The sequence below is a fragment of the Lissotriton vulgaris genome, chromosome 9 (genome assembly GCF_964263255.1).
Source record: "Lissotriton vulgaris chromosome 9, aLisVul1.2, whole genome shotgun sequence".
Classification (NCBI taxonomy): domain Eukaryota; kingdom Metazoa; phylum Chordata; class Amphibia; order Caudata; family Salamandridae; genus Lissotriton; species Lissotriton vulgaris.
In genome coordinates this window covers 1,215,105,468-1,215,113,504 of record NC_141697.1, presented here as the reverse complement: position 1 = coordinate 1,215,113,504, position 8,037 = coordinate 1,215,105,468, and positions in this window count along the sequence as shown.

The following is an 8,037-nucleotide window of genomic DNA, read 5'->3' as shown; positions in this document are numbered from 1 at the left end:
GCGGGGGAATTCCAATGCGGATGTCGGGCGGATTGCCCTTGCCAGGCTGGCGCCAGCCACCGCCAGCCTGGCGGGGGCAATCCGCCCGACACCCTAATGGGCCCCATAGTTGGGCCTGTTGTAATAGAAAATGTTATACTAGGTACAATGTGGACCGATACTGACAACAACACCGAGACAGGTAAGACTCCAATGGACCTTGGCGCATCAACAGAAGTCTTTCCCTTACCTGACCAGAACGGAGGCCACGTCAGAGGTCACACTGTAAACAGACATGGACTGCGACAGACAGTGGACCATATTTGGAATCGGACTGTAATCCAGGGGCTGTATTACCGAAGTGCCCCAGGGGTTCAAAGGGCATTTGCATCTGCTTTGCGCTCCCCCGGGGCACTTTTTGGTATTACAGATGTGTTTCCTCTTCTATAATACTGACAGCACTGACACACGTAAAGTGCCAGCGCTATCATCAGAGAGCGTTCCTTAATTTGCATGGGAGCTCCCATGCAAATGAGGGAATCCCTTTGCCTCTGCGTCCACGCCGTATTAGAGATGCGGGCGCAGAGACAAAGAAGCTGTCAGGATGCGTACCTAAAAGGTGGCGCACTGTCAATGCACCCTCTGAAGGCAGCCCTCTGGAGGAGGGAAATGGGATCCTATGGAGCCCCCAGACATCACCTGCAAGAGGACCTTTAATCACTTGCTTTAAAGCCGCTCCATTTTTCACCTGAATGTGCTGCCCCCGGGGCAGCATGAGTTTGCAGCTGCACTGGGAGCGGTGCATTCACTATGATGCGGTGCATTTTCCTGGTTAGTGCTGGGCGCATCTTTTGAAAACTGTGCCCAGTGCTAACCAGGAAAATGGGCCCAAACCATAATATGGCCCCAGAGTGGAAATAATAACCATAATAAAGGATGGACCAGGAGCAAGAAACCAGATAAATTAGGAACAACAGATAGAGCTGGAAGACAGACTGCAGTAAAACAGGAAACAATAGAGATACCAAGGACACAAAGAGAAACCCAAGAGAAGTAACTATGACTAGCTCTAAGAGGCATTCGGACATGTAATGCCCTTTTGGGACAGGGAAACTCTAACTAGGATTCAGAAGAAGGAGTTAAAGAATATACTCTAGAGGCAACGGGAACAAGTAATGTCTGCAGGTGCAGGAAACTCAAACTTGGATTCAGAACAAGAAATTCAAGATTGTGCCTGGCAGGCCTGGAGCAAGCCATGCCCTGCTGGTACATGGAATAAACAGAGGAATTGAGAACAAGGTCAGAATAGTAAATCAGAACAACAAGGAAGCAAAGGAAACAGCTGCCAACTCAGCAAGTACGTCCTCAGAAGACCAACAGGGAAAACACATAAACTCAGGATAGAAAGGATAGATAGGAACAAGGTGAGGGCGTGCAGCAAGGGGGAAACAGATAAAGCAACACACAACATTGCAGCGGGCAGCCAGAGGAAATCAGAACATTGCAAAAAGCAGCAGCAGTACACAGGATTCAAAGAGTCACCAGAGCAGGCCACATGGGTAGGAAGCAGGAGCTCCCAGTAACAGCAGTTGAAACACAGATTCTGAATGCAGAGTCCAGTCTCAAACCTCTCCTTCCAGCTCACACCTACCCTGGGTGATTGGAATACAGAGGAGATGTGAGCTAGATGCAGCACAGTGCAGGAGAGAGCAGTTAAAGTCCCTCCTCCAGCCCTACGCCTGGTGGAGTGCAGGGGCGTTCCAGGATGGAAAAGGAGTTCATGCAAGGGAGAACGTGGACATGTTGGTATAGTAAGATTTACCAAAATGCTTCTCTCCAACTCTAAGACTCAAGTCAGGCATACAAGTTTCATAATGCATTAGGAGTTGATAAGTAAACTCTGGAGTGGAATCTGGAGGGGATCTGATTTCCAAGAGGATTTGTAAAGTCTGTGAATGAACACCAGGCTCGATAAATATACCCACCCACTCGCTATGGCGAGTCAGAAATTATCAGGGTGAGCTATTTTTAAAGACTTGTGGAGTGGTGTGGCTCACTGGTTAGAGGCGGCAGACCTGGGAGCAGAAGTCGGCCCGGGACCAGGGTTCAATTCCCGACGTGGCAGGGTTGTGGACCTGGGTCAGCGGACTCAATAATTCTCACTTTGGTGCTTACTCTAACCAGGGGTCCCACTCGGCAACTCTAGGCATTAGCTTGCCTAATCTCCACAACGGCCCATCAACGCCGGGGATGCCTGGCTCCACCTTGGAGACTCCCAGCAGGGACCATCCCACAGGGAAAGCCAGGACGGGTTCCCCAGCAGTATACAGCGCCAGGACGCCGGCTGGCAACAGTACGCTTTACAAGTAATATGTTACGTTACATTTTATAGGCTCGGTCTGGTGGGAGACTCCAGCTAACAAAGAACAGGTGTTCTTATAACTAAGAAGGTGAAGGAACAATAATGATGCCTTTACATCTTATTACATTTTCTGTACATCCAAAAACAGAGGGCTGATGCCAGCTTGTGACTTTGTATAAATTGTTAGGTATTTTATCCTGGAGAATGAGTTTCCAAAATCTTCTAACTTTGCAGTCAGAGAAAGAAAGGTAAAGAAAACTGACAAGAGTGCTGTGGGAAATCAAAGGCTATGGGATGTCAGTTTTGTTTCTGAAAAAGTGTAAATACCTTGCAAATTACCTTTACAAATATTTTTAAATACGTTTCAGTAGTTGTGAAAGCACTTTTGAAAAATTCTGATGTGTGATGGAAATAAATATTTTAATAGGATCAAAACAAATCAGAGCACTTTATTTGGTGATGTACAAACTATAAATATTGGCTGAAACCTAATTTCCCCATTATTCTTTGTATGCTATATAGTTTTATAAGTAAAACTGCATCAGTGGGAAAGTTTGAGGCCATTTTAATGGAAATGTGCTGTCTGTAAATGACACTGCACTACCACATCACGCTTTAGTAATATATCTATTAACATTGAGTTTTCAAACATGAACTTAGAAACATTGCTGTCTCTGCCCTGGTGACAATTATATATATGAACCAAGAGGCAAATGAGGGGCCATGTGTACCTTTTATGTGGGCTACATTTTTTATTGTACACGGTGAGAACGTTTAGTGTATTAAACCAAACATAAGATTTTTTTGTACAGCAGACATGCTGAACTCACATATTCGAAGAAGCTCTTGTATTTAATAATGAAAAAAAAAGCGACTCAAAACTAAATATTTGTCATGGATCCCACACTTTGGACCAGTTTATGACTGTGCATTACAGTTAGGTTGAGTAGATTATTCGAGTCACTAGACCTACAGATTTAGTAAAATTTTTATGATTTTTCAAGGCCTGAACACTGAATTGTAGAACATGTTCCAAACTAGTGGTCATGATGGAAGTAGCCTCACTGAAGGTCTTCAAGTAGTTCCACCCGATGGCAGGTTAGGAAGATCCTGACAGACGTTGACCAGAATGAGGATTTGGTTGGAAGAATTGTAAGAAGTTTTTTTAATTGCCAGGCCTGTTGTAAAATATATAATGCCTACTCGGGAGTTACCCTTAGTTTTGAGGATGTTGCAGAGTATTTCGTTTGAACTTTTGAGTTCTAAAAATTTGATTTATTTAACCCTGAAAGTTGTATTATTCGTAGCAATCACATTTGCCATACGGATTGGAGGATTGAAGTCCTGGGATCATGATAATAACGTTCTTTCCTACTCCATTGTCTAAGGAATAAAAATTCTGGCATTTACTGTATGTGAAAACTGAAGTTTCTGTTTACTTGGAAAAATCTACTGTTTTCAGAAAAAACAGATCATTTGTTTGTAATGTTTGGCCTTCAAGGACAAAGAAACAAGCCATCTAACATTTTTATTAGGATATAGATTCACTCTATTTATTCTCTGTTATTCTTTATCTAACATGTCTGTTTCAGGAGTAATGCAGGGAAGAGTATCTTGCATCAAGGACAGAGATTCAGTGGGTTTCAATAAAAGAAATTTGAATAGCTGCTCCTTGGTTCTCTGTGTATACCTTCATTAAAAACTGTAAAATTTAGTGGGTTGGTTTGGCCACAGTGTATTGAGTTCAATCAATCATCGCGGAATACTAAACTACACTGACCATAGTCCTTAGGGGCGATCCCGCTGGTGAGTGAGTGGTGTGCGACCCCACCCCCTTTTGAAATGTTTAAAGTCCCTCGAGTTGTTGGGCTGACGAGCCTGGGACCCCGCACCTGCGCGCCTGTGTGGTACTAGACCTGGCAATATTTGGCAGCCACCGGCAACCCCAGAAGATAAGAAGATGGCCTATTCCCTGCTGATGAGGGGTAAATACCCCGAAACACGTGTCCAGGGATGGCGAAGAAGGATACATCGCGGAATACTAAACTACACTGACCATAGTCCTTAGGGGCGATCCCGCTGGTGAGTGAGTGGTGTGCGACCCCACCCCCTTTTGAAATGTTTAAAGCTCCCTCGAGTTGTTGGGCTGACGAGCCTGGGACCCCGCACCTGCGCGCCTGTGTGGTACTAGACCTGGCAATATTTGGCAGCCACCGGCAACCCCAGAAGATAAGAAGATGGCCTATTCCCTGCTGATGAGGGGTAAATACCCCGAAACACGTGTCCAGGGATGGCGAAGAAGGATACATCGCGGAATACTAAACTACACTGACCATAGTCCTTAGGGGCGATCCCGCTGGTGAGTGAGTGGTGTGCGACCCCACCCCCTTTTGAAATGTTTAAAGCTCCCTCGAGTTGTTGGGCTGACGAGCCTGGGACCCCGCACCTGCGCGCCTGTGTGGTACTAGACCTGGCAATATTTGGCAGCCACCGGCAACCCCAGAAGATAAGAAGATGGCCTATTCCCTGCTGATGAGGGGTAAATACCCCGAAACACGTGTCCAGGGATGGCGAAGAAGGATACATCGCGGAATACTAAACTACACTGACCATAGTCCTTAGGGGCGATCCCGCTGGTGAGTGAGTGGTGTGCGACCCCACCCCCTTTTGAAATGTTGTAGAATGATGACAATAGGTGTGGGGAAATTGTGTATTTTGTTTGGAAGATAATCTTTAAAATACTCGGGTAGTAGGTAAATTGTTATTTATTCCGGCCTGTAGTCAGTATGATTAACAAGCATTGGTAAATGCATTTGGTTTCACCTTGGTGATTATTAATACATTTGTTTTTGTTATAATTTTTAGTCTTGTGAGTTTTTGCCTAATATAAGTTAAGAAACTCAATTAAAGTATTATGAATTGATTATAGTGAAAATCAATATATTGTGCTTTCCCTAGTGCTATTATAAATAGGGTATATTAGGTAAAGCGGGAGGTGACAATTTAAAAAAAATGTACTTTATAAGTGGGTTGAAGCGGGTGCAGCTATGGGCAGATTAAGAAAGGGGGGATGACAAATAAAACAAGCACAATGTAAGCATGATGTTGGCAAAATGTAATAGATTAGTTTAACAAAAGGGGTTGAAAATGTGTGCTTTGGTTATTGATTAGTGATAATATGAACAAATGAAGAATAATAGTTTTTTTTGCAATGCATCTGGGCAGTTGTGCAATATAAGTGAAAGAAACACTAAGGCGTCCATTAGGAAAGTCCGCCCGCCATCCTATCGGTCATTGGGACCGTCCGCCTTAAGGGCGGGGGTCCCGTGGGGGGTATTAGGATGCGCCCGCCACTGTGGCGGGCGCATCCTGCATTTTTAGCATTGTGGCGGGCAGTGCTCTCAGCACCACCCGGCACAATGCTAACAATGCACGAATGCATTTGCATTAACAAAGCGTCAGGCACCGTGCGGTGCCTGCCGCTTTGTTAATGCAAATGTAGGGGCCGTGTGCACCCCCCACCTCTCCTTCACTCCGGGGGCAGGCGGGGGGCCCCCGAAGTGAAGACTGCATGCCTTTCGGTGGCGGCATCGCCGCCACGGAAAGTCATCTGTTCTGGCCCATCCTAATATGGCTGGTGGTGTCTAATGGACACCGCCACCATGTTAGTCCTTTTCCGCCCCGGTCTTCCGTCCGCGATTTAGATGTGTTATCGGGCTGAGGGCATTGGAGGCAGAATTAGTGGGGTATCAGAGGCAGAAATAGTGAATAAATTCTGCTTTAAATGATTTTGTCATTATAGCCATAAATATTAAATAAAACCAAACGTAGTTCATGCTGTTGTCTGTCTCATGTGTACATGGGGGCGTGTGGGGGTTTGAGGTGGATTGTTGGCGTGAAGGCAGCGGAGGCCAAAATAATATACAATTATGCATAAAAACTGTTATTTTGTTTCCTGTTGCATTAAAAGAGAGAAGATTGCATGACTATATGAAATGTTTGCTTATAAAGAATACGGCTCATGTGAACTTAGGTCTATTGTAAATGTGCTCTTGATATAACTGTAGTGTATCCTGTGAAAAGTAATTATGTTGTGGCTTTTCAAAAATATTTAGTGAAGTAGAGAAGAAAAATGTGTACAAAGCATTGGAAAAGCAACTGAAAAAGTGTTTGAATAGTTAAAGATGAACCCATAATGATTTAGTTATGGCTCCGTTTTAGAAATGGTTGTCAGTATTTTTTTATATTTGATAATGTGAGCAATATAGGAGTTGTAGGGGTTATTTTAAAGGAGGGCCTCCTGTGTGAAATAGGCAATCCTGATGGTGCGCAAGCAAAATTGAGCCTTGACTAACGTTGCGACTGTATTAAGTGTAATATAAAACAGAAAAGGGCGCTTGGCAATATTAATTCATTCATTATGAACAACACAATTTATTTTTTTAATGGAATGCCTATTAAAATAGTACAAAGTTATTTTTCTCCTTAGGGTAAATACTTAGTCTACAAACGTTTTGTTTTTGGTTAACGTAATGCATGTGTAATGGAATGAACGATAATATAACTTTTAGTATGAGCATCAAATAAGTTGTTTATCGGAGCCACAAATAGTAAAATAAATGCTGTTCATGCTCTTGGCTGTCGCCTGTGTGCATGCAGGTGGGGTCATGAAGGGGGGGTTCGACACTGGTTGTTGGGGAGAAGGCAGCGGAGTTAAAGATAATAGGGAAATTGTCCAGAAAATAAACGGGTCATCGAAGCCATAAATAGAGGAGTTAATGCAATCTCTAAAGGCAGGGAACCAAGGAAGCTCAAAATGCACTCACTCAGCCAGGCAAAGTAAATGGTATGGTTAACAAAAATAAAATGAAGTTCAAACCCCCAACGCGGATGGGGATGAGTAGTTAGGTGACGGGAAACTGATAAGAGAGACACAGAAGGGAGAACAGGCTACAACCAGCAGGAACTGAGGAACGCAAACTGGCAAGCAAAAGTACCTTTTAAGATATATTAAAACAATAGATTTCACAAGCACAGTGCAAGCGCTGTGCAGGCAAAACCTAAAAATGGGGAGTGGAAAGGGTGGATAACTATGTATCTGCATTCCTAAGGGTCGACATGTTTCAAGCCATCTCCTTTGATTTTCATCACAACCAAGGATCTACCTCCTTAGCCCCTTCACTGCGGGGGTCATTCCCCCGCTGTGCTGGGAGGGAGGGGGACGCGCACAGCGCCCGCATGCTCATGACGATCTGAGCTCGTCTTGAGCTACAGTGCTCCTGTGCTCATGACGAGCTCAGCTCGTCACAGGTGCATTAGCTCCCGTGGAACGCTCAGCACAGCAGGGGAATTCTCCCCGCACCTGAGCGTTCCACGGCACATGAGCACCGGAGCACCGTGCCTCATGACGAGCTCAGCTCATCATGAGCATGCAAAAGGCTAATACCACTGCAGTAGTGCTGTTGCCGTTAATCGCTCTCAATAAATTTGCATGCTACATATGAAAAGGTGATTATACCTACTTGGTATTCACTGTTTTGAAATCTGCAATATATAACCCCGAGAGGGTTAGTCTCCCAAAGATTTGGCACAGAAATATATTTCAACCAACACAGATATAAAAGCACTGCTAATCATTCGCTGCTGCCGGCCCACCACACTGCTGCGCACTGGCCACACTACTGGTCAGTGTGTTA